A 27,766-nucleotide genomic window follows, 5' to 3' on the forward strand; every position below is an offset into this window, starting at 1 on the left:
CGCGCACCATCATCTCCGCGTAGTTTCTCTTCCGTCGACTCGGTCCCCAGGGGAACGGATAATCATACGTTGAACCGCGTCGCAACTAGCCGCAACACTTTGGGACGAACCGTGTCGCTCCCGTATCAGCCGCGTATCTCCTCGTTTTATCGGTTCGCTTGCTCGCCAACTCTCGCCAACTCTCGCCGATTCTCGCCAAATCTCGCTAAACGCGCCTCGAACCTCCCTGTACAACCAACCGACTCCGGTCTTTCCACTTGCCTACGAATCAGCAACAACGATTATCGTCCAAGATCGCGACAATATAAACGACCGGTTAATCGTAATAAAAGCACACGTTCGTACGATCAAAGTTACGCTGAGTCGTAGTTGGTACGTCCGAAGCGGACGTACGAACATTTTCTTTCTCTAAATCTAAATCAAGTCTGAATAAAAGAGGTTCTATACTACACGTATACATATATATATACGTATCTTTATAAGTATTTTAGAAACGCATGAATTATCCCAGCCGAGACGCGGTGTTTCTCTTCTGGCGATACCCGCGAAACTTTTCACACAGCGTGACGATGACGAGTCTCGCTGGCGTTCGTTTAAAAAAGGCGCGCGACTCGAGAATCGACAGCTTCGTTCCGGGAGACGAACGTCGTTGGTCTGTGTCGGACCGCGACGAGCTTGTCGGAGTAGGTACGGCCCTGATGCTGTAATAAAAATGAGGGGAGCGAGGAACGTGTGGCTCGATCTGACGGCTGATGGAGACGTCTTCGTTCCAGACAGACGCTTCGGACGTTCGCGACGTTTGATCGACGGTTCTCTCCTCCTTTCGCATACGTTGCTCCCGATCAGACTCGCTCCCTCTTTCGCCCGTCTCTCTTCTCCTGCTGTCTCGTCTCATCTTGTCTCGTCCCGTCTTCCGCCACTCGTCTCCTCGAGGTTTGCGCTTCTCGCATCATCTTGCTACCAGCACCTCGTTCCTCTTTGCCCCGTTCTTCGCCCCTTCTTTCGTTCTTCCTTCTTCCTCCTCTTCCACCGACTCCGATTCTCCAGTCACTCAGTCGTGTGGTTCAGAGAAGGCACTTCGCGCCCCGCCGTCATCGTTCGTGTTTTTGCCGGGCCGCCTATAAATAGGCTAGCCGCGCGGAGCAGAGCCGAGGTACCGAACGGAACGCGCTTTCTCGCGTCACGGACTCGTCATCGTGTTCAAGGTCGCCACGCTGACGAAACCAAATTCGTCCTTTGTCCCCTTCTACTTTTATCTTTTCCTCCGTTAATCGTTGGATCGCTGCGCAGGCGCGTGATCGATCGCGCGACGATCGCGCGAAACCAGCGACCGCGCAGCGGAACAGTGATCCAGGTACAACGCGGATCGACCGTTTTCGCGGTGAAAAGTCGAAGAAGCGCGCGTACGGTGGCCGCGTACTCCTCTAAACATCGGACGTTCGTTCTCATAACGGCAAGTTCCGAAACGCGAAGTTACGAATAGAGTTGCGCGAGCGGTTGCGAGACGAGACACGGGAGGGTGCGAGGTTGGCGCGTTATGGACAAAGATACGGTCGGCCCCGAGTGTCCCGGGGTAGAAGGAAAGTCGACGGCGCGAAAGAGCGAGACGGTGAAAGGCCACGGCGAACGCGTACCGCCTGCACAACTTGATAATAATAAACTGAAAAAGGAGCAAAGGGCGTTATTTTAAAAGGGAAATGCAGCGCCGCATTTTTATGTCTTCGCCAGAACTTTTCATCTCTCGCGCTACCGGTAAAATGGGTCGCTCGGGGGTGCGGAGGAGGGTGTCGAGGGACGAGCGCGGCTATCCGTGGAAACCTCGCGAAGGCTAAAGCGAACGCGGACGACCAAGAAGAGACACGAAAGTACCGAGGGGATACGGTGGGAAAGAGGACGGCGAAAAGGGAACGCGCGCGAGTGCGAGGGGGTGAGAAGAGTGTTTTGGTAGGGTAGGGGCAGCCCGAGTAGGAGGCTAAAACGCGGAATGAAACGGCAGACTGCCGCTGATGAAATTCATAATTTAGATCCAATGCGCTCTCTGTACCTCGTTTAGAATACACTGCTATTTATAGTCGAAATTTTCCTTCGGTAGGAACCACCCCTTCCGACCACCCTATCCGACGCTCCCGAAAGAACGTAAAACCGTCTCCTTCGCATCTATCCCCACTTCCTTTACGTTCTTTCGTTTGCGCCCCTTCGTCCCTTCGTTCTCGCGATTACGAAATCTTCCGCGCCACCGATTCTTCCCTAACAAGAAGAGCCAACCAATGCGAAGCAAACGTGCACGATTTTTCGCCACCGCTGATTCAGTACGCACCTTTCGCTAAACAAAGCGAAGAAACAACGAGATAATTGAGAAGTGGGTAATTGTATTGTTCGTTGGTTCGAGATGTTCTTCGAGTGGGCGTCGAAACAAGTTATTAGGGACTCGATCCGATTAAATCGAATTAAATTATATCGAGTCAGGCGGCTTTAAGTCTCTGTAATCGTATAATAAGACGAATATTTCGTTCAACGAAGGACTCAAACGTATCGAATCTTTTTGCTTTTCCGGAAACTCGATCGTTCTCTCGTTTCTCCGAGAAAATTACTGTGCCTTCTTGAATGGCTAAAAATATTTCTACGATGATTCCTGGTATATCGATATATATCGTCGCGATACGAAAGACGCCTGAAACAATTAAAAAATGTATGAAACGAAAGACAGAAGTTAGACGGGTTTCGCGAGTTCCACAAGATTTTACGAGCGAGAGACTAGTCGAACGGGAAAAAGTCCAAAAATGGCAATTTCGTCGTCGATTGAATAGCTTTGCCCTTGTCATACAGGACATCCCTTCGCTTTTATCATACGCTGTCGCGTTTCATTCGGTAGTTACATCCACCCTAATAGAACGTAATATCATACGTAAGAGTCGCATCTACTCGAATTCGCGGACTGTAACGGTGAGCGATCACGAAAAGGGAAACGGAGTCCTATGATCGTCGAGACCTACCATCTTTCGGGAAAGTTGCCCAATTCCCTTCGGGACTTTGGTTTACTCTATCGTTCTGAAAGACAAACGTAACCTATATAAGAGGACCCGTATAACGAGATACACGTAGAACGCGAGCAAAAAATTGTTACTAGTTTTCTATAACGATATACGAGACTTCGTATATACGCGTGCGACGATAAGTATCGCAGATGCGCAAACATATCGTTACCTTAAACAAACAAAAATAATACAGTGGAAGCTATAACGCGGGAGATACAGCGGTTAAAAAACGTATCGATAGGTAATCTTATTTGCCATAATATTTACATATCGATTAATTGCGTCCAAATATGTTAAATTTCTTGTCATCCCTTTTTTAATAATTAGTAGCATTTTCGTATGACTCGTTCGTAGCATGCAAATGTATGCCTCTTTGAAATAAAAAGATCGATCGAATCGTTTGTATTCGTACATACGTATCTACTGTCGTCTAACGCTTTTTACGCTTTTATAAGATGCACGTTTCACGTTTTTGGTTGTACCGAAAAGAAATTGTTTATTTAATTCCTACGTTTCGGATTTCGTGTAACGTGGAACGTATTCGCCGCGTTGTCCAACATCCAATCGTACAAACTTCTCTTGTCACGTTCGTCGCTCTTTCCAAAAAAAAAAAAAAAAAAAAGAAAATCATTTTCGAAGAAGATTTCACGGCGACCGATATCGCGTATCGTGTTCCACCTACGGTCGGGTTACTGGAGCGGGGCGAGGGATGGAGGGAAACCGAGAGGCATCGTAAATTGACCGTAATTGCGTTCAATGTTACGCGCGCACGAACGGATCAAAGTCAATTGTTCGAAGTGACGGAGTCGCGAGGAAGACGACGAAACCAATTGCTTTCTGGGTTCGTCGCAGTCCGCGAACGGTTATATTCGCGTCATCGCGAAAACTCGAACGAACGACGCGATAATCATCGCATACCCATTTTGCTCGATTCCCCTCGTCGAGTCTCGTGTTTCGTTTCGACGAGATCGGTGAAAATCGGCGACGAAGTGATTGGAAGTAGGAAATGACCGGGTTTTCGGAAGGGCTGGTGTCGCGTGAAGCATCGCGTCGCGTGAATTTCGTTGATAAAACAAGGCGCGTTAACAGTGCGACGCGAAGCACCGGGCGCGCTCCCGCGAGCGCGCTCACGGTGAATGACGAGGAGGACAAAGACGGGCGCGCGCAAACAATAAACGTTAAGCTCGAATGGGTCGGCGTACAAAGCCGCGGCTCGTAGAAGAAAATCTAGGATATGGAAAGAGAGAAAGAGACAGTCCTGACAGGGAGACGACGCGTCGATCAAGCGGTCCGCAGAATCGGCATTCAAAGCTTCCTTTTTCTCCGACAGGCCGCGCCGATCGTTAGGAAGTCGAGTGTCAAACTGTCCGGCTTGTCACCGCGTGCACGCCGCCGTAGCTATCGCGGCGTTTACACGCTCGAAAGGGGAATACGAGATTCGCGTTGTCTCCGGAAGATGAACTCGTGCTGGTCGGTGATATAACACAGGTGACTGTGACACGGGGATAGAGAATAAGCATTCTGATCAAGAAACGTTTGTTTCGCGAGATCAAAGGTGTTGACGATGCACACCGATATGGTTCGGCGATCGCTATGCTTCGCCGGATTCCAATTCCGTTTATTCGTATTCGTCCTTCTAACATTTTGCCAGAAGTTGTAACTGAACTGAGACGCGAACGTCGTAACAAATAAAAGATCGAATTTCTTATTAAAAAGCTTATCGATCATAGCTGCGTACGGTTGTTATACGCGATTAGCCTTCTTTGCCACTGTTCGAGCCTCTACGCTGGATATATATATAACGCATGCACGCGTGTTCGCATACCGAGAATTAGCCTTTCGTTGGACGAACCATCAATCTTACAGCGAGACACCGATTGCTCGACGTTACGATCGAGACATCTTTGTTGCGCACGAATCGAGCGCGTGCTAGATCTTGACGGTCGAATCGATCGTACGTGAAACAGAGTTTGTACATGTAGTACGTCGCATATTTCTATGAGCTGGCTTATTTCAAAAGGTCTCTTATCGTAGCCACTTCGTCTTAACTTGCCCATGTACGACAACGTGTTTCTTCCTGCTATGCGTTAATTTTTATTTAAACGTTTTATTTATACGTGTAAATAAACGTTGAAACGAATCAATTTCGTTTTTCGGAACGACATTAGCCTTGCAACTATAGAGACTGTACGTATTTACTTGCCATGTTCCAACAAACGAAGCGTATTCCAAGACCGAAATTTACTCGTTCATTCGTGAATCTTCGTGTTTACAGTGTGTACGATATATTTAATCGCTGCGAGGTATTCGTGTAAACGATTTTCTTCGGGATAGCCGTAACGCACGAGATCGATGTTTCCTTTTCGAAGCGTAAAAGTTGCGCGGGCCGATCGACTTCCGACACGTCGTTGGCTGGTTTTCCCTCGATACTGGTCGGTGGGTCGATCGATCGAATCACGCGTGGAAGCGGCCGGGGACGCGAAATATCCTTCTAATTATCGTTCTGCTCGACCCTGGAGACCGGTCGGTGCGTCGCTGCCGATGCTCCGTTGAGAAAAGAGAAAAAGTCGGCAGGTTTACCCACGATAAATCTCGCGGTACTCAGGTATAAAGAGGGCTGTGCTTTGGTCGACGATAACGTTTTCCTTCTCTTTTCGTCCGACGCGATCTTTCCGCTTCTTCGTCGTATCCTCCGGGAACGCGAGTGCCGGCTCTATCGAGTCTACCGGAGAGCGAGGCCGAGAGAAAGAGAGGAAACGAAGAAAGGAGTGGAGCACGAACGAGGCAGAAAGGGTTGAGAGATCGGGCAGAAGATAAGACTCATAATGAAAGGCATTCATTCCACCACGAACCCGACACAGTGAACTTGAGTGACGTGGTTGCAGACAGCTGCTCAAACCTGATCGTTCCGTACGCACCTTCGCGCTCGTCCATCCATCCATCCATCCATCCATCCATCCATCCATCCATCCATCCGTCCGTCCATCCGTCTCCACGTTCTATCCATCTATCCATCCATCTATCCGTTCGCGCGTTCCTTCTCACGTGATTTCCTTTCTATAATATCGTGTAACCAGCCTGATCGCAGTTCTATGAAATCGATTCGATACGAAAACGTAGCTGTACGGGATTCTGCCAGGCGACCGCAATCATCCACGATCGTGATTTTATCTCGATGCAGAAGGCGCGGCTACGTATTGTTTAGCCATCGTTGTTCGCCCGTGCCCGATGCTTAACGCGTCGATAAACTTTTCTCGCACGCATCGGTCCGCGCGAACCAACAAACAAAGTAGATTTTCGCCGAAGGAAGAGCGAACATCGTTACGACTTTGCGACGACGTCTGGTCGACGTTGTCGAAAACGTATCGAACCCGACGCCGTTATCGCGATTCCCTTCCCGTCGAGGAGTAAGGTGAAACGTTTCCTCACCCACGACGTGTAACTCGGCTTTCATACCTATTAAAAGTGCGCGGCGCATAAATCTTTCGACTTGCTCGAGACTAGTCGAGACCTCCTCGAAGCAAGAAACACGAAGCACGTCGTCCTACGCGTATGCCGAACAACGTTCTTTTCCCATCTCAGACGTCGAAGAACAAGGTATCGACGTATCTCACCATGAGAATGCCGCACGCAAGAAAAGGTCACGGAACAAACCGAGGAAAAGCGGGGGGTAAACTGGTACATACGCGTCTATAACTCAGCAGCAAGGTGCACGCAGTGATACCTGCTCAATAACCTTGACCGATGATCACGGAGGATCGGCGTACGTACGGAATGGCTCCGAAGAATTTTCGTTTCCTACCACGAAGATATTCCGGTTGGAAACGATCCCAGTGACTTTAATCCCTATCTCTTACCCTCTCCCCCGCTTCCGAGTTGCGAGTGCTTTCGTTTCTCTTGCTTCTTCCTTCTCTTGCTTCTTCGTTGGCTGTTTCGAGGTCGAGCTGGCCCGAGAGCGTGACGCTGACAGAATTACGTCGGGGCACCGGTTCGGCTGTTACCGTGTAGCGAGACCCATAGAGTAGTCGAACCCCTCGCTTCTATGGCTCGCCATAAATATCGGCGGTGACGTTTGGGGAGAAAAAAGAATCTGGCGGTTGGGAACTATGGATGACCTCAGTTTACGAAGCCAGCAACGGTAGGCAGGCTACCGCGATCGCGTCTTTCATCCCTCGTGCTGGCGACGCGAACAGGCTCCAGCAAACTCGCGGGCGATATTCAACTCAACTACGCCGTAGTTCTCATCCTCGCGAATTGTCAACATTTTCTCACAGACCGTTCACGGCAAAGTTCGTTCCGTCGAGAAAATTCTCGTCGACCCGATGCCAATGCCAAGCTATCTATTACGTTTTCGTCGCGTTCGATCGAATTCGTCGTGGTTCCGTGGAACGGTAGGCTTCGGCTGAAAGGCGGCACGACGTTGTTTTCGAGCTACCAGCTCGTAGGCCGTACATCCTCGCCTCAGCATCGTCGTTGAATAAGCGACAATTTGTATGACAATTCCTCTCGATGGTCCGGTGCATTGTGCCGGCATGTGAAAGTACGAACGTGGGCACGATGTGTATCCCATCGTGCTCGGTGTCTCTTTACCTCTGCTTCCAGCTCTCCTTCTTCCTCCTGGTTTCGGTGTCTCTTTCGGAACCGCGAGTGGACGAACAGCCTTACGATGTATGAAAGGGAGCGAGAAAGAGCGCGTCGCGCAGACAGCAACTGTGGAGAGCGGAAAAGAGAGAAGCTGGAAGGAGAAAGGAAATGTGAAATGGAAGGGAGAGACGGAGGAAAAGGCGAGTCGCACGGGAGAAACGAAGAGAGACGATAGAAAAGGAGTGAAAGGGGGTGGGCAGAGGGGAGGAGGAGAGAAAGAGAAAGAACGTGGTTGCTCGAGAGATCACGATCCTCGGAGCAAAAGCAAAAGGTCGATCCGTGCTGCACGTTGCAGCACGACTATGCTACGACGGTAGGACGAACGTTTATTAGAAGCAGAGGAAGCGCCTCTGTGACAAATGGCGTGGTTTCATTGTTGCACGAGGACCCCCGGGCCCTCCGACAGGGGCACACGGGCCCCTCTGCGACGTCGTAAATCTGACCAACGCTGACGGATAGAAATCAGAACGGACGGTGGCGCGGTTTTCACGGCTAGACGAGAAGAATGGAATGCCGGGGACATACGAGACTTTCGGTCTAACTTTTTGGCCTGCGAGAAAATTCAGCCACAGCTTCTACCACCTTCTACGCTCGATCGCCAAATTTTACTTTCTATCGCATCGTATCTCGGGATATGATGACAGCGTGTACTCCAGCTCTGACGAACTACCGTTTTAACGAATACGACCCACCGATCAAATATATGGCACGTGTCAAATATAGAAATATCTTACGAGTTGTATACATTCGAGTTTTCAAATGTTTCGCTCGTGGATGCTGTTCCGGCGAATACGTCGAAGCAATCAAACATATAGATTCCTACGAGTGCACTTGCCTTTTCAGATGTTTCACTCGTCGGAACGTGTATCCACCGTAACCGTAGCCTTAAGCGATCAACATCGTACCCTAGCGGAATTTGATCCGTTTTACTGATCGAAATTACAGTTACGCGTAACGCGCGATTACTTTGCGGACGGCGTTCTCTTTGCAACGACAATTTTACGAAATACGCCTTGCAATGCGATTCCCAAGTTAACGGCAGGCGATTCGAGAAACTGGAACTTGGAAGAGAAGAGAAAAATCAGGGCGCAAAAAACAGAAACGAGGGAAGCGTCGCGGAGGAAAAGAGAGTTCGTTAAGCGGCAATCGGGCACAGGTCTGTCAATCGATCCGAGTCCTCGGAGAAACGAAGGGACCCCAAGATGGCTGCCCGAGAACGTACACGCGGGCCCCCGCTTCACCAGCATCAGCGACTTAGCATAAATCACTCCCGCTCCGCTCCATTCGCTCTCTTGCTCGCTCGTTCGCCCGATATCTGACTACAGAAACGCGACCGCACCGCGATCACAGAGTCCTGTCTTCTTCTTCTTCTTCTTCTTCTTCCTCGTCCTCCTCCTCCTCCTCCTCCTCCTCTTTCTTCTTTACACGACTCGTTTCATAGCGATCCGGGGGTTTGTCGATGTCGCGTCGATGATTTACCTAAATCGAGCCACGCCACGTGTAATTTCTACGGCGGTAGTTTCGAGGAAGAAACGGTAATGCACGGGAGCAGGGGTGACGAAAGGGCGTACAAGATGTTGGATGGAATGTTAAACCTTTTCGCTTTGGTACCCTCGAAGCTGAAAGCTGAAGGGATAAGAATCTTCGTTAACAAGAGAAAAATACGTTTTATATGAACGCAGATAGAAACGTATGGACAGGTTTTTAGAAAATTATTGCGCCATTTTCAAAAGTTATATATTATTTTTCGCAGGAAGAAAGGATTAAAATTAACTATAAGGTGTATAAATTTAACGTTTCGAATATAACATTCCCGATATAAGTGCGGCGGGTTCTCGATTATCGGAACATCGATTATCGAACAATTTCGAAAATGATCTGCTATAAGAAACATTAGAAAATAAGAATAAGAATTTGCAGGTATGTTCGCCTTTAAGAGAGACAATTGTAAATAATTGATCAACCATTTTACATTATACAATATACGAAGAATGGAGTGACAGGTTCGTAATAAAGTAAATCAAAAATGTGAATGCAACGTCCAATTTGTAACGGATATCGATAGAGTTCTAATACCGTCTCCTATATTCTCGCTATTTTAAGAAGTAAATTGCGACCAACTTAACTTTCTCTAGATTTTGATTTAACCATATCGTCGTAGCCACTCGATTATCGTTCGTCGATTGGCGAATCATTCGCTCGATCGTTCGGCTTAGTTTTCGTACGTGACATCGAACAGGCGAGTCACACGGAAGAGAAAAGCTCGTGTCACGCATATATCCATCCGCGCGTTCCTCTGTAAGAGCTTGTGCAGATAGTTTCTTCGGCGACTAACTTGCTACGCACGACCTCGATATTACGGTCGAAAGAAATTCGGGAATTGAGAGAGGCAGAGAGAGAGAGAGAGAGAGAGAGAGAAAGAGAGAGAGAAGGACGGAAGCAGCCCGTTAGACAGAGAGGAAAGGAAAGATTTGCAAGAGGTTGGGCGAACAGAGGAAACGGACAGGTCGCTTATTTATGGCAGCCATACTTCGGATATATGAACTGGTTCCCGTCGAAAGTTTCGGACGTCGCGTCGCGTCGCATCTTTCCAGTTGAAAATGTATAGAGAGGTGTCCGGGCGCTCGCCTTGGGCAAGATTTGCGAGGGGTCACCGTCGACGCGATGTCACGCGAGCTTAATTCTTTCCTTGGCAATCCTCGATGGACGACGACGACGACGACGACGAAGCGTTTCGAAACAGCAAACAACAGCCGTCCGCTCGGCCATCTTGAGGATTTCCGTAAACTCGGCCAGCGTCTATCCATGTAGGTCTCGAGGGACGTTCTCGATATTTGGCGTACACCGAGCAAAGTCGCATCGGTGCGACCACGTTCGAGGCGAAGAAGCGCGCGCGAGAGCCAACTGAAAGGAAGGGAGCAGAGGGATGCCAGGAACGTAACATTGGGGAGAAGAGAGGCGATGGAGTAGATAAATAGATGGATGGGCAATATTATAACTCACCGGCTGTCATCCTGTACGGCGAGTCAGGCTGCTAATCAGACCCTGGCTCGCTCTCGCCCCTCGACCGACCCTTCACGAAAAATGGATTTATTGCCGTTCGCTTCGACTTCGGCACGCTATCGAGCTCTCTGATCCGTAGAATGTAACCATCGTCGTCGTACTATTCGCGTCTGGCCTTCTTCTTCAAGTTGGCCCCTCCTCGTCTTTCTTCCCTTCCTCGTCTCGTCTCTTCCTTCCTCTATCTCTTCGTCGCTCTCGCCGTCAAACGATGTAATCGCTTTTCAAATTATCGCCTCGCTCCTTCCTTTATTTTCCACGAGGAAACCGAACCACGGTTTTTCGCGGTGTTACGTAGCGGCGAGGTAAGCGGAAAAAGTTGCCGACGAAACTCGTTAACGCGGTATTACGAACGATCGACGACGCGCGATGATCGGCGATCCGCGGGCCGAACGGACGTCGATGTGGGCACGGCCAAGAAACGACGACGAGGGGAGGGCTCAGGTGAGGACCGATGCATCAAGCAAACGGTGACACTCGCCTCTGCACGGCGTGCATAGATCATGTCGACCTCGTTGCCGTCGGACGCGGTGCTCCGCGACGAAGAGACGAGGAAAGATCTAAAGCTTTGGAGGGGGTCGCGCTCCCTCCTTCCTTACGTTTTACTGGCTTTCCTCTTGCTCGCGCTCGTTGCATTCCCAGAGCACAGATGTACGAACCGAACGAGATAGACGCGCGCGGAAGAGAGCGGAACAGTCTGAGATCCCTGCTCGAGAATACGTGCATACGCGCACGGACGCGCGTGCACTCGTGTACGTGGCTGTACGTGTACGCGCGTGTGTTTTTTCAACGAGATTTATTACCGAACTCCTAATGCTTCGGGGCACGAGGAGAGGGTGCTGCCGTTCTTCCCACCCATCGACTCTCATCCCCGTCCCTCCGCTACTACCGTCGCCAACGTCGTCGCCGTCGTCGCCCTCGACGTCATCGTAGCCCGTAGCGTTGTCGTTGTCGTTGTCGCTGTCGTAGTCGTCGTCGTCGTCGTCGTCGTCGTTGTCGTAGTCGTAGCTGTGCTCGTTGTCGTCGACGCCGGTGTCTTGCCTCGCCGACACTTCGTACCTTCTCGCCGCGTCATACCACGCTCGCTCTCGTCTTCTCGCGCCGCTTAATCCTCGGCAACCACGCTATTACGAGTTGATTTACATTCCTGCGTTAACAAGGGCCACCGGAACGCACGTACAATTCGGCGCTGCGCCACTCTGCCTCGCCGCAATCGCTTAAGGTCGCAAGCTTTCCTACCTCGAAAAGGGGGAAAATTAAGGAGCATGCGACCGGACAAAAGATTCGCGGTTTCCAACGCAGCGGCACGCGTGCCGCGTGGTTATGCGCTCCCTTCGAATCTGGTCAAACGTTAATCCGCCTCGCGTAAGCCTAACTGCGGAGGAACTTTGGCTAGCAAACCTCTGAGACGAAAGGGTGTGTACCGACTGCCGTTACACTCGGGCAATAAATGTCATCGCCGAAATATTTACGGCTACAAACGGTATCGTAAGCGTGTAATAAATCATTATTAAGCAAATCGTATTACCGTTTATAAATTTGACTCTTAAGGAAAGCAACTTTAACGAGATCGTCGCGAAGGATTACGTAATTTCGACCGCGGCCGCGTCACCGTGACTCTTTTCGATCTTGGGAATTCTCACCTAGAAATAGCTGTCCTCCTCGTCAACGGGCCACCGCGGCCACGTCGACTGGAAAGTTTTGACTCGACCCTCTTCTCTTACACGTCCCCTCTCTCTCTCTCTCTCTCTCTCTCTCTCTCTCACTCTCTCTCTCTGTCTCTCGCTCTCCACCTCGTTAGTCCTGCGTTATTCACCCCATCCGCGCTGCGTATCACGCCGAAAGGCGCAAACTACCTTCGAAGAAAACACCTCGGCCATATAAGCGAATAAAAACACACGGTCGCATATACGTATAGACGCGCGAGTGCGAGTATAAAAATGATCGATCACATCGTAATTCTCTTACGAGCTAAACTAATGAGAAAAATGCCGGCCAGCGAGACGCTCGAACAGAACGATACGAGTCGACGAACGAGTCGGATCGACTGGCGAACGAACGAAGGAATAAATGGAAAAGACAAAGGAAGCGTGTGATACGGTGGGGGATGTCCGGGGGGATGAACCGAGCAAGGTGAAAAGCAGCGTGAGAAGACGGGGGAGAAGAGTAGAGCGAAAGGGATGAGCGGGTAGGAAAGCAGGGATAGAAAGGATAAACGGAAAGACACGGAGAAGAAGTCGCGAGACCAAGGAAAAGAGTCTCCTTCGTGAAACAGGCAAGAGTGGGATGGGGGCGTGGGTGGAATGGGGCGCTAGTGGGGAGAGAAATACGTCGAGCCGGTGCGTGGCAGGGGTGGGGATAGGTCAGGGCCGCGGGTAGAGGGGTACGGACGTTAGGGTGGGTGAGGGGTCAGACGGGGAAAGATACTCGGTTTGGCGCGGGGCTCGGAATGGGACGAGAGTATGCAGAGAGAAAGAGAGAGAGAGAGAGAGAGAGAGAAAGAGCGAGCGAGCGAGCTAGCGAGCTAGAGAGAAAGAGAGAGAGAGAGAGAGAGAGTGAGAGAGAAGGGTGGCAGGAGAAGCGTGCAGAGAAGCAAGGCAGAGAGGCGGGGAGAGGCGAGCGGGGCTGAATCGGCGGGGAAGCGTGGCCAGGGGCGAGGGGATGGCATAGGGGAAGGTGAGGTAGGGGTTGGCTGGCCGCGGCGGGGCGGGTAGGGGGTGCATCGTCGGCGGCGGTGACGGTGAGGTGGAGGGGGCAGAGGTGGGGAAGATGACCGCGGAGCCGTCAGTGCGCCACGTGCTGTCGTCGTGGGAGGGTCTTTGCTTTCGCTCCGTTTCGTCGGCAAGTCATGCATGTTACCGCGAAATCGTGACTCGTCCCGTGCCCGAGTGCTCGTTCGTCTGTCTTCGATAGTGTCGTGGTCATCGGGAAATTACGTTCGATCGGTCCGTGACGAAAATCGCGCGACGATGAGATAGTTATTATGGTCGGTGAGGCGCGCGCCAACCCGAACGCAGAAAGAAACGTTGCGAGGGAGTGACAGGCGGCTCGACGAACGCCGAGCCAGTTGAGTGAGTGGTGCGTCTTTATTGTCTTTGCGTTGGTGGAACATCCGTGAGGATGACGCGGTGATATGGTGTCGAGGGAATCACGGAGGACACGCGAGTTCCGATGCTCGTCGTCCAAGCGCCGCGCTGCTTCACCCATACTCGTAACGAGGATAATCGCTCCTGACGTAGCCACGGAGCGAAGGACTCATCGGGACTGACGTTTCCTGCGCACTGGAACCACTACTTCACGGTGAGTCTGTTTTCTCGGTATCCATCCTTCGACCTGGTATTCGCCTTTTTCTTTCGCTTTTCGGGCCAGCTCCCTTTCGGCATTCTTCGTATCTCTCCTCGCGTCCGGTATAGCCACTGGTTGATCGAAGGAACGAAGACACCCGTTCCTTTCTCTTGTGACATTCGGTATCAACTCTGTCCAACCGACGAACTTGACCGCCTGCCGAGAAAGATTCTTCCTCGCTCTTCCCAGGGCGTGATTCATAAATAAGGTCAACGGGAATATTATTTTGCGCGCCAACGTCCAGTACGCGCGATCCTACGTTTAACCCTCGTGAACGTGCTCCATTCTTAACGTGCATCACCCCTCTTTAGCTTCGACGAAGGCAACGACTCGCCGAGAATCGATTTTCCGTTATGGATCGAAAGTCGCGTGGCATCGCGTTTCAATTTTTTATTTCGGTCCATGCGTGTCGTTGTGATTTTCGCTCCTCTTCGTCGTTTGCCACTTTTCTCTTTTTAACTGTCCCCCACCTCGCCTCTTCTCTCCCTCCATCGCATATACGTATAGGGTATACACCCACAGGAGCACATGACCTACTCGAACGGATACATATCCACGCTTGAACAAACAACCGTACGCAACGCACCTTCGTACACGCTTCCTCTTCCACTGTATACAACGCGTCGATCGACGAGTAACTCGACTCATTTTTACGTACGAATTTTTAAACGGTTCGTAGTAGTCGGTGACTCACACGTGCGTCGTCCATCTGTACGAGTTGCACGGACTCGTCGTCTTTTGATGTGTTTGACAAACGCGTTTCGAGTCGGTGACGCGGAGAAGGAGATTAAGACGCGAGAACGCGAAGGGGGATCGGCCCGTCACTGGTCAGACAAGCGGCGACGAACTCGGCCGTGGTGTTCGCGCGGCGCGCCACGGCGGTTACGTCGCGACAAACGTGCCATCGTTGTTTGCCGAGATGCTCGACGCGTTGCCACGTGGCACGCACCGTGATTTGCGACGGAGATAACTGTCGACGCATATAGCTTTCCTCGTTGCGATCGTCCAAAGCTGCGTCTCACGACACCATCGTCCCGCTAGACAAAGAGGGCTTCGTACTTTTACCTTTAGATCAACGCGCGCCATTGGATTTCACGTAAATTCGTTAGCGTTCTCCATCGGATTTTAAATCCAATCGTCGATCGCCAAGCGACAAGACGAAAGAAACGATCGTGGTATGATGCGTGACAGTCGAAATGCGTTTGTGGTTTCAGGTTCTCAGGAAATATCTGGTCTGTCGGAGAGGTGTCTGCGAAAGACGCTGTTGTAGAACAGACACGCTCAACTAGAAAGTTCATCTACGCGAAATTTCCGTCCGAAACTAAAGTTGCTGCCTATTCTACCTCGGTATACCCCGTTTAATTCTATTGCCATAGATTAAAACGACGATGCGTTGCATCAACTGCTTGATAATGTTTGAAAGAAGTTATCGCGTATCGAGGTGATTCTGCGTATAGTTATTTATATTGGTTAATACGCGCCTCTCGTACGATAATGGAAAACAGGATATCGTAAAGTAATTATGCATGTGTCATCGCAACAGTTATAGATCTCAGCAGTTTATATCTCTGGTTTTAAAAGTACGGTTGACTGCGTGACTAAGATCATTATGGTCACAACCGATGCTCGATCCGTGGTAAACTGTCATCCTGACGAATACGTTCGAACGTACGATCGAATATATCGGAACAAATTATACGTATAGAGTCTAATACGTAGAATTTTACGAGTAGAAAGTTTGAGAAAATAAGGATAGCTGGACGATCGAACGTTGGGGAAAAATATGGACGACGATGATTCAGATAAAAATGAGATTCGAGCCCACGACTATACTTTGTTTCTTGTCCGACAGAATGATGCGATCGGAATCAGTGTGTATCGTTTGCTTCGAAAAATATCGAATTGACTGGTCATAAATTGGTATTTACATATTCTCGAGCGAGGCGCACCGTTAAAATTCATCGACTTAAAACCGAGCAAGAATGACGTCATTGGACGCGATTAAATCCGTCCTGTCACCGTGAGACGCTTTCGAGACACGTATTATATACTTACTCGCCGAGTCGATGTGTGAGTCGTCGAGAAACCAAGGATCAAGGGTATAAGGCGTTTATTTAACCGAGCATTCTGAATTTGGGAGCGCGAGATTCCTATTGTTTCGTCGACTTCGCGATCGAAATGGCTTTCTGCATTTTTTAATAGACGTCAATTCTACAGAGCTGCGCTTGACGCGTGACTGACACTACTGACGTCATTGTGTCCGGGAAAACCCGTACGTCACTCTAAAGTTCGATTAGGAATATGCTTTCTTACATCGACGATCGCTGTAGCAAATTTAGGCAACAAATCTTTGCTTCTGGCAAAGGTGAAAACGAGATGCTTCTATTCGCGTCGCGCGATGAAAATCGCATGAACGAAGAAGCCAATCTCCAAGATCATGACCCTCTTGTGTAATAATTTATTCACCAACGATATCGGTAAATCGACGGATTACGGACTTCTGCGTTTGTATCGTCGTTATCGATAGATTAGCCGTGGCCCATTCTGCATATCGAATTACGCAGAAAGATAGAAGAATAGGGAAAAGAAACGCGGCGTCGATATGGAAAATTCCCGTCGACGGAATCCACTTGCCCGAACGTGAACATCTAACGTGAGAACGAAAAATCGCAGCGAGGAGAATCGCCTAAACTTGTATTACGCGAACCTCCGTGTTCTCCGACGAGATCGCGCGAACAAAGTTGTTTCGCCTTATAAATCCAAATTTGATGAAAGACGCATAGCGCGATATCCATATAGATGGACGTTATAAATCGTGTTTGTAGAAAATCCGTCACGACGAAGAGAATTCGTACAGCGATCTAACGTGGTTCAATTATGCAAGAGGATACCCGAAGAGCAGCTAAATCGCGCGCTAGGTCAACACAGCGAAGTCATGCTTCGCTCGATCTTTAATCCGTATAACGTATTTGCTCGCGTTCGCAGCCGGTTGAACGAACATTTACCCGATACGTATATGTAACAGGGAATGCATGGCCGTAGGAGAGTAGGCGACAAGTGTAGAACGGTAAACAAGCGTGGAGATACAGCTTGTAGGAGTACGCGGCCGAAGTCAGCCGCGGGAACGCGAACCGGAGTTGGAAGCTGGCGTGTTGAAGCTGTGCCGCGTCAATAGCACACCCCCGCGATTCAGTAGCGCCTATTGAAGTCTGCGATGACGGGCCCCGTCTGTCAGCAGATCAAAGCCGAAGTAAGCTCTCTTTGTGATGCTCCGCCGGGTCGGTATTTAATTATGTATGAGATCGATATTCGGGCCTTCGGGGGCTCTCTTTCAACTTCCCAGTCTCTCGGTCTCTTGGTCTCCCCGTCTCGGTCCATCGTTCTCTCTTTTACCCCGCCATCCAGCATTTGCACACACATTCGCCGTGCCGCGTCTCCCGCCACCACCCCCCTCTTCTTTCTCCCCTCTTCCCTTCGCCGTGCTTTCCATCCAGTCCTCGATACATCCTCGTTAGGAATAAACTCGAAATCATGCCAACTACGTTATACCTGTTCTCGCATCTATGTACTTTGTCCGCCGATAAAAACAGGCAGAAATAAACGCGAATACGAATCTTCGTAAGCGAGCTTCTTCGATCGACTTTTCGTTTCGATCACATTTACGCCGTTTATATTCCCTTTGGGACGAGGCAAAGAAAAAATTCGATCGATTCGCACGTCGAAGAAACGATTCGACGGTTTGTTTACGGGCTCGTACCTGCTCCGTGACGTTTGAAGGGGCGGTGCAGCCAAGCTTTACGCGCACATTTAAATCTCGCCCGATCGTAAAGATCTCGTAAACGGCGAACGTCCATCCGTCTAGAGATACGAAGGATCTTGAGGAGAAAGACGAGATTATTACCGAGGTAAACGAACGCGCGGCCGGTGGCTGTAAACTGTCAAGGGACGCCGCACCCGATTCACCACCTAACGTTTCAATGAACGATCGCTAACCTTGCGTCGGTATTTAGCGTTTTACCAGCTTTCCTTTGAACTACCTCGGTCCTTTTCTTTCTCTCTTTTCCCTTTTGTCCTTTCCTCTCGTTTGTCCTATCTTCGTTTACCTTTCGGTACCAATGAACTCCCGACGAATCTAATTTTCATTCGCGTTTCGGCGATCGATCGTTTATGCGAGAGTTAGCAACGTTATTCGATCGTGCGAAGGAAATTAAATTGTCGTTAATCGTCGAATAACAATCGTTCGATAACTCGTTGGTCGCCTATGCGCAATATAAAAACGACGTGCGTTCGCTCGAGCGACGCACGGTAACTGACTTTCCCTTCTTCTTACCGCACCAACCCCACTGGCTCAAAATATGTCTGTTGTTTATGGGCTGCACTTCAACACACCTTCCTTCGACGATATTATCGACCTATTCCAACAACTATATGTAAATATCGCGCAGAGTAAATATTCCATTTGTATCTGACTTATCTTCGACAAAGTACTTCTATTTTGTTATTCATTGATATTCTTTAGGAAAATAATCTTTCCGGAGATGGAAATATCAATATTTATATGCAAAAAAGGCGTGTGTGTCACGGATCGTTTAATATACTTAAGATAACGCATAAGTACATTAATGCATACATCTATATTGTATCTAATTACAAAGTCGATCTAACTTTATTAACTTGATTTATGAAAGTTCATATTTTTATGAATATAATCGCCCGTATAAAAACTCTGCGGAAAATTGCACAATTTACTTATAACTGGTATTGTGACGATTAGTACATTTTAGCATATCGCGTAACGTTCTTGCTTCTTTAAACGTTCTACGAACTCGCACGTGTTAATTACGCGGAAAATGATTATTGGATCCTATTAAACTATATTATTTAGAATCTTTTAAACATCTCGTTTTAGAGATCCGTTTCGTCGAAGCTCGCGTGCAAAATTAGCAAGTGTCTGTAACTCGTGGACGGAAATGGAACTGTTAAAAAAAAAAAGGAAGATATTTTTGAACCGATATCGACCCGATCACGAAATTTCGCGGGACCCTCGAACCACCGGTTATTCCGGCGATTTCAGCGAGACTTCGTCTTGCACGGAGAGACGCACACGTACTGGCGAGCGTGGCGGCCAGCGAACCATTTCGAATATTTATTCGTTAAATTTCACGATAAAAAAACTCTTTGATCAAAATCATGCCACTCGATGAACGTACTATGGGTTTTATCGTGATACATACGTCATTCAAGAAACAAATTCAACGACAAAATAAAAAAAAAAAAAAAAAAGGAGGGAAAAAAATCGAGAAAAAAGGAAAAAAGCGTCACCCTCCGCGAACGCAAAAAAATATTAGCCAGCCGTGATGGCGCTAATTTGCCGCGACCTGCGGCGGTTCGGTTGTTCCCGTTCTCTTTCTCTTTTCCACCCTCGTTGCGTGTCTCCTTTCCCCCTTCGCCCATCTATCTGCCTATCCGTCCGTCCGCTCGTCTCTGTCTCTCTTTCGGCCCCGCGCGATTACCCGCTCCGCTTTTTCGTCCCGACAAATCCATTTCGCTCGATTTCCATTTTTACGCATCGATTGCGCGTGTGTGCAATCGTGCCGCGCAACGAATGACCACGAAAGGTTATCGTTGCACTTCGAATTACGATCGATGCGTACCTTTCTCGTTTTGACGTTTCTGCTTCGGCCGTCCACGTGCGCGACCTCCAACGAGATGCGGTTTCAAACACTCGCCAGCTTTTTACGTATATGCTGCGATTCTTTGCTTCGGATGTCGGATGTCGCAGTCATAGCGCGATCAGCAAGGCTGACGATTCTGCTCGAAAGAATAAGCGAAAGATACTTTCGTGGGACGTTTTGTTCGAAGAAAACAGGAAATTATCAAATACGAGTTTATCAGGCAAATTTCCAACTGGATATCTTCAAACTCCGTTTGTTCGAAAACGACACCTTAAATGGGAAATCTTATTCCAGTTCGAGGTTTTCGCTTGTTTTCGTTCTGCTGCTGCGCGTCCACGTATAGTAAATAAATTTTATTTATCTGTTTATTTATAATCTGGGATGGGCCCATTAAAATACACGCATTTGCAACGACAGGTAGTTACTAGATACGGATATTTAGAAAAAAAAAGTTTGCCGAAATATATGTGAAAAAGCATAGTTATAGTAAATTTGGGATAAAGATAACGCCTCGTAGATCGCTCGCTCGAATAACGCGTCACTGGCGAAGATCTATGCGGTCCGAAAAACTATTAGCTAGAGAGAATAACATACGATTTAGGGTATCTAGATGGAAATGTTTGGATTTGTAAGCGCGACATCGACCTAGCAACGGTTTTCAAATTTTCCAATTCTACGTTTCATCGTATCGTATCTTCGACTTATTTTTCACGCACACTCGCGCTCCTACCGAACGCGTTATAATTATTTCGTGGTACCAACGATCGTTCGAATAAGATTCGCCCTGCTTCGTTAACGTTTCCTAATCATTTCGCGAGCGTGCACAGACTGTGTATCGATGATCGCGGAAACAGGCCAAAGGCAAGAGAGCAAAAACGAAACGTTTGCGATGTTGGGTGGATGAACACGAGTACACACGATCGAAGCGAGAATTCGTAGCAAAGAGGGACTAAAGAGGAGGACAGAGCAAGAGGGATACGGGGCAAGGGGAAACGTGCAGCGTTTTGATCGGTCGCACAGAAAATTGTATTTTCAAAATCAATTAATATCCAGAGAATAATAATACAGTGGCTAATGATCGTGCAGTCATGTATAACCGACTTGTTCCCTCCGCCCCTCTCCCTTTTCCCTTGGTTTACTCGCGATGACCCTCGGGCTACTTCGAACTGGATTCCGCGCGGGTTGTGACGCGTCGATTCGGCCAAAGTGCGTTTGACAATTTTTAATTATCGATAACGAGTTTGACCGCGAAGATAGGTCGACTGAAATGCGATGCATCGACGAACAATCGAAAACCGGGCTCTGCTCGTTCGACGATATCGTATCGTTTCCGTTGTAAGCATCGAGTTCATAAATTGTCTATTTAACACGAACGGTAGTTTGTCTCTTTACCGCGTTGGTCGCAACGATCCCGGCTAATGGTTTATCAAAGGCAGATGCGTGAAATACGATAATTCGACCGGTATGGTTTTATTCCTACGATATTCGACAAAAGTACGTTCTCTCGTTTTTCTCGTACTAACGCTACCTATATAACCCTTGAAAGGCAGATGGTTTTACGTACGCGGCAGATACTGGGTCCGAGCGGGCCTCTAGCGAAATTTTCCTCTTTAACCCATTAAACGACCAAGATTGCGTTAACGCGATATTTCATTCGCAATTTCCTTTTAGTCGATTTAAATTATCGAATTTCATTAAATCCGTGACGCGGTTACCAACTGAATTTCAAGAAACTTCTCGATATTTCTTCCGTTATTATTTCACCTTTCGTTTCAATTCGACGAAGTTTTAGGAAATTTATTTACACGCAACGATCAAGGAACGAGGATTAAATCTTCGACGTTCTAAGTTCCAGTTTTCACGACGCGAGACGATTTTCTCGTTTCATCTCGCATTCTCCGGTTCCATCGTGTACATAATTGCTGGCGACTTCGCGGTTTTCCAGAAGTTTTTCGGAAATTTCTCGCGTGGGATTGCGGCAGCGTTTCGGGCGCCGCATCGATCAAAGAAACTGCCAAGTTGACGTCGCCGGACGGCTCGTAACTTACTCTCCTTGCACAACCATCTAAATATACAGAGAGAGAGAGAGAGAGAGAATCTCGTAGCGCTCGGCTTTGTTTCTCCCCCTCTCCCTATCTGGACTCTGTGTTCGCCGTAATGTCGCCAGCTCGAAAAATTCACCGAGTTTTTCGCGGTCCGCTTGCTCGGTCGGTTGCATCCATCGCCGTGGATACGTAGACGATCGCGGCCCGAATAGATGATATCTCGCAGTTAGTGCTCGAAGAAGTCCGGAAACGCGAACGACGTACTTTATGTATTCGCGATAGACGATAAATTTTCTCTCGCCTCTTGCCACGAGCGGAAAAATTCCACCGTGAATCACCAGTTAGATTACTCGCGTCGTTGCTCTCCGGATTTCGCAGGACACAAGTATTCTGCTATGCGCGGACAGAGAGAATCGCGTTGGCGACGCGCGCGCGTGTCCCCGCGATGGCTGCGCCATAAATCATTCTTGATGATTCTCCGCGCCCGTACCTACATACTTTGCTCCGCGATTCACCGCCACCCGTTACACGAACCGTCTTTAATTTCGGGATCGAGCCGAGCCTACACCGTACTCTCGTACCGAGACGAGCTACTTACTTCTCGCACGCGATCGAGTCGTTCCGTCTACACGGCATTCGATGAATCATCCCCCTCGAGATCGAACGTCGCGTTCCACGCTACCGGAACCGCCACCAAATACGAAATTCGCCCTTTCGAGACTCGCGATCGGTGCACTCGCTCAGGGACAGTCGAACCATCGTCGGATTAAGAATCGCTGTGAAGCGTAAGGTGCGTTATCGGTGCGATTTCTTCCACCGAGAACAGGCTGAAATTGTACCGCTTTCGTTCCTTGTATGCGGCTACAAAAACAGATGACTGACGGAAAGGTACTGCCACGTCGGATCGTGCGTTGCACGTTTTGAAATATACCACACGCCATACGATTTTTAATTATCGTATCGCAACGTTATGTCATGATCGAAGTGTTTCATTCCGCGACTAGTTTCATCCGCTTCTGTTTTAACAGAACGTTATTATCTCTTAGTTTTACCGTTCGAAGTAGAAGAAAGGCGTAGGTATCTTCAATTTTGCTTCGCGCTCAAGGAGCTAATAATCCAATATACGAGAGGCTCTTAAAACTTGATTCGGACTAACGATCACGGCTACGGTGAGATCGCGTCAACGTAGGCACCGTTCCAGAGATTTTCACTCGTCTCGCCGGAACCGCCTACTGTTAATGCCGTTACCGAATCGACGCGTAAGCGACTTTGACCGGTGCTTGACCGCACGTGATTCGACCGTAGCGCGAATCGTCCCCAAGGAATCGTAGGAACGCGCGACGCGAATGCAAGTCGCGGCGCCACCGTCAAAAAAACCACATCGAGTCTAAACCACGGATGGACTCGAAAAGAAACTTACACGAGTGGAATTGGTTGGCGAGTTTTGCGCGTTAAGAAGGAAAGGCGAGAGATTATGGTCGTAGCTGGAGGAAGGCGAGAGAGTGTGCGCGTTATAGGTGAAACACGGTGCCGGGTGATAACAGCGAATAATAATCGTGCATGTTACGTCAGCGCCGTGCATACGTGCCGAGAGTGCCACCCACTTGCACGTAGATCACTCTCTTGTCTCTTCCCTCTCTGTCTATCCGTAGCTTCTCCCCCTTATCCTGCGTTCCCTCGCGACACGACGAACTGCATTCCGAGGAGGAGCTAGGATCTCGCAACGACAGCGACCACGTCGTAACGCGGTCTATTGTCGGTGAGGCGGCGACACCACGGTTTCTCGGTTCTGTTGCTGCACGCGCGTACCGTCTGTGCCAACACGCGTGTAACGGTATCGAAGTCGCGTGTAAACCGGTGAATCACGGCTCGGCACGGTTCGTTGCGTGGGAAGAAAGTGGGAAGGGGTGGCAGTGGCATTGCTTGGTCCGAGGACACTGATCCTTCGCGAGAAGTTGTCGGGCTGTCGTCTTCGTCGTCGTTGTCGTTGCCACCGTCGCAGACGTGCAACACCAACGACGCTGCGAAACGAGAAGGATGCGAGAACGATGTCTGGGTGGAGTCGAGCGAGGCTCGAAGCGATCGACCTTTCAACGAGCAGGTTGTGTAGGATTCACGGGCTAGGAAAACGTAAATGCGGGATAGACATCGGCGCGACAATGTGCAACCTTGATCTTCCAATTTAATACGCGGCGTTCGAACGAAAGGAACGTTTTATCGGTTGCAATGGATTTCCGTCTCGCTACGATCCTGCAAACGTTTTTCCAGTGTAGCGTATTATCGTTCCAAGCGTTCTCTGCGTGTCTGTTAGATTATGCGTTTGTAGGGAATTGGAGGGTGTACAAATACATTGTACGAATGGTGTTGAGTTGTCCGAAAAGTTTCTTTCGTTTCGTAAGGAAATAATAGACGCACAATGTTTTTTGTTTTATATTAATTTAGTGAATTATGCACGAACATAATAATAGAAATATAAGCAAATGAATCATACCATTATTCTTCGTCTATTATCACCTTATGAGACGAAAGAAACTTTTCGGACGACCTAATGTATTCTCATTTTATCATTTCTTACGAATATAACGATTCGAACAGCGAGCAGGAAGACGATGGGAAGGTAGCTTATTCCGATGAAAAAGAAACAAAAAGAAAAAATTGCGACCGGTACTTGTAGAATACGATGGCCAACGCGTATAACGCGTTAAATAAATGTAACGTTTCGACGCGCTTCGTTGTACAAAGTTCGGTGTATTCCTCTCGCCCCGCTATCATCTCGTCAAGTTTCCTTCCCAGCCTCGCATAGTGCTCGTTACTAGATCTACGTTCGTTTCGTACAGCTCGGATGGACTCCGTTTTAGGGCGAAATGAAAATTCGTGACCGATCGGCCCGGCTGGACGTTCGCGTTAACGTCCGGTCTGGCTCGTCGACACGAGGGATTTGGTTGAGACTCGTCAAGTCGATCGATTATTTTTGACAAGGTTGATCGATAGGCGTGCTGGCAAGCGGCGAACATCGACTGTGCGTCGAACGTTGCGTCGTCGTACGGCGAGCACGACGCTCGCATCGTTGTTAACGTTGCGGGATATTAATATGCCGGATGTTACTGATCGCCGAGCTTGTTGAACTTTCTTCCGTGCTTTGGTTCATTTTCTATTCTTAGAAAATTCCATCGGTTTAAGGAAAGAATCGTTAGAGACGCGATTTTCTTCTAACAATCTCGCTGCCTCTTTTCCATCCTTTTCCCTCAAATAATCATATTTTTCTACCATTGAAAAGTTTCTCGAGGAAAAGATCGTTATCGATCTACTAATCGACCTAAAACGTCAGACATTTTATGCAGCCTCGTCGAACGAGTCGATCTCTTTCTCGGATCGATCGATAGATACAAAACGAAGTTGATCTATTCTTGTTGTACCAGCTTTTTCGCTTGCGCTTTCATATCTGTATCTTGTTCGATTAATTCTGCTCTTTTTCGTATCTGTTCTTTTATGAATAATTCAGAAAATCATCAATATCCCGATGATAGAGTCAGCAAATCTAAAGTCACTCTTGAAAGTGTCAACGGAAACCTGAATGCCGCGTAATGGATGTGAACGGAGCATATTTTTCATCGTTAGAATATGTGATTTTATGAATGGAATTATTAATCGTCATAATTTGCTTTCTGTCTCCGACAACAAATCCAGCCAATCTGCTCGGAGAATATTCACTCGTGTATTTCTTCTTGCGAAGGAAAAAATACATTAGAATAAGCATAACTATACAAAGTAGGAAAATATAATAACATACGCGAGGCTACAGCCCGTCAACTAAATAATACTAAATTATAATAATTATAACTAACAATATTGAAAAAAGATATTTTTATCATTGTAACGATCAGAGCTACCGTGAGAAATTCGTCTATCGTTGCGTAGTACGTTTAACGAAGATCGCATCGCCACGAACGTTCGATCGCCACGCTCAAATAATAATTTTTTCGTCGACCGTTTTACGATTCCGTGGTACCGGCTCGTCGACCGTGTAACCCCGATTCTTCGGCGAGAAATTTCGTGGACGATCTTATATAGCCTCGTCACGGAATGCCATTCGTCAGAATTTTATCGATCGCCGTTGAAGGGGAGCGAAAGACGACGGGTTCCCGTATCGACACGATCGATTCTCATCGATCGCGCGAGTACGATTCCAATTAACCCGTTTCCACGCATCGGTGATCGGTTTACGTTTCAAGGACCTCGTAAATTCGAACGTATCGATCGTCCGAGTATCGATAATTATGATCGAGGGATATCGTTTGTTCCGTTCTCGGAGAAAGAGAAAATGACAATAATTGGCTCGTCCGTTAGCAGTCGCAGCTGGGAAACCGACACAGTGATTCCGTCATGACGAAATCAAATCGACGAATCGTCGAGAGTCTTTCTTTCTTTCGTCTTATCGATCTTAATGCGTGTTCGTCCGACTCTGTTACGCGGCATTCGGGTTTCCCTTGACACCTTCCAACACTGTCTTCGCATCTTCCGACTCTATCATCGGGATACGTGACGTTGTAAATGGAATTATCGATCGTCGTAATTTGCTTTCTGGTTTCGACGACAACCACAACCAATCCGCCCTGAGAACAATTATTTATACATTTCTTACGTGGATGAAAAATACGTTAGGATAGGTACTTGCACACAATAGGAAAATACGCAATATACCAACGTACATATATGTTTAAAAAGATAATATCGTAACGAGGCGCGATATCACGATTTCTTGATGGCCTGTCGAACGATATATCGATGGAGGTACGTGCGTTATTAGTATTTAATAGCTGGACGATTACCGCTGCTTGTTGAGTTAGTCAAACGCTATACACATTACGAGGCTGAACATGTGGCAAGTTACAACGTCGTATATTTCCTGATAGGACGTTGATTATGAATTTGAATACTAATTCACGCACGAAGGAATCATCGGATCGGTGAATCGAGATGCAAGGAGAATCGTTGGCGAAGACAGGACCGGTAGCCGCGAAGACGCGGAAGCGGTCGATATCGGCGTCGATTAGCCTGCGGCGTAGCTCGCAAGTGTTCGAACCGGGCAGAAGGAACGCGTAATCCAGCGTTCGGCCACGTGGCGGATATAAAAAGACTCGTTGTTGCCGACGATGCATTACATAATAGGTATTCCCGTTCATAAACAGCGGCGTTTAACTATGAATGAAGCAGAGGCCCGTGGCCGCCGCCGCTCTCGCCCACTTCTACGCATACCTACAACGCTCGTCCGTGTACCCGGTCTTGACCTGCCTCAAATCATGTAAATCCTAATCCGTCCGCGCACGATCGTTAACTCCGCACGCGCGCCTCTGGATTCTGAATAATTAAAATATTAATGAGTAACACCGACTCACCTGGCGTACTTGGTCGCCGGTTAATTATCGATAGTCGATCCGCGTATTAAACCGCGTTAGCGATTAACGACCCGCAACCCGGCATACGATTTATTTCCACCGGAAGATAGTGAAAAATTCATTACATCGTCGTGTCTACCGTGTCGGTACGCGTATCCCAACGACGAACACGTACGCGTGGAAAATACGTTCTCGCGTCTGTTTGAACCGATCGCAGCGGTATTTACGATTTTTCAATAGAACACGCGCTAGCTGGTCGCGGTCACAGCAGCGTAAAATTTCGCCCGGGCGGATCTGCGTGTTTTCCTGGTGTGGCCGCGGGTAGCCAACCTGTTTAGCGCTGGAAGAGAAGAAAAGGTCGAAAAAAAAAAAAAAAACGTGTAAGAGGCTCAGGTGCAGGTATCTCCGGCGTCCGGCTCGAAAGATCGAGTTGCTCGATGTCTTCTCGAATGCCCCGAGAAATTTAAAACGTCTAAGCCGTCAACTTTTCCGCCCCTGTTGCTTGATGCGTCCACCCTTCCTTCCTTTGCGCGCCTCCTTCTCCTCGACTTTCGCCTTCTTAGCGC

General features: G+C 48.5%; 1 protein-coding gene across 6 annotated transcripts in view; it reads left to right on the forward strand.

Moving 5' to 3' along the window:
• Tio (zinc finger domain-containing protein tiptop) overlaps nucleotides 1-27,766 on the forward strand; it is an 89,892-nt gene that overhangs the window by 18,108 nt on the left and 44,018 nt on the right. For 2 of the 6 annotated variants that reach the window (XM_072012029.1, XM_072012037.1), the window contains exon 1: nucleotides 13,513-14,039. The exons of the other annotated variants lie outside the window; for them this stretch is intronic. The gene's annotated coding sequence lies outside the window, so the exon portion shown is untranslated. Of the gene's footprint in view, nucleotides 1-13,512; nucleotides 14,040-27,766 lie in introns of those variants that run through there. 6 annotated transcript variants of the gene reach the window in all.

This window comes from Bombus fervidus, chromosome 10, assembly GCF_041682495.2.
Source record: "Bombus fervidus isolate BK054 chromosome 10, iyBomFerv1, whole genome shotgun sequence".
NCBI lineage: Eukaryota > Metazoa > Arthropoda > Insecta > Hymenoptera > Apidae > Bombus > Bombus fervidus.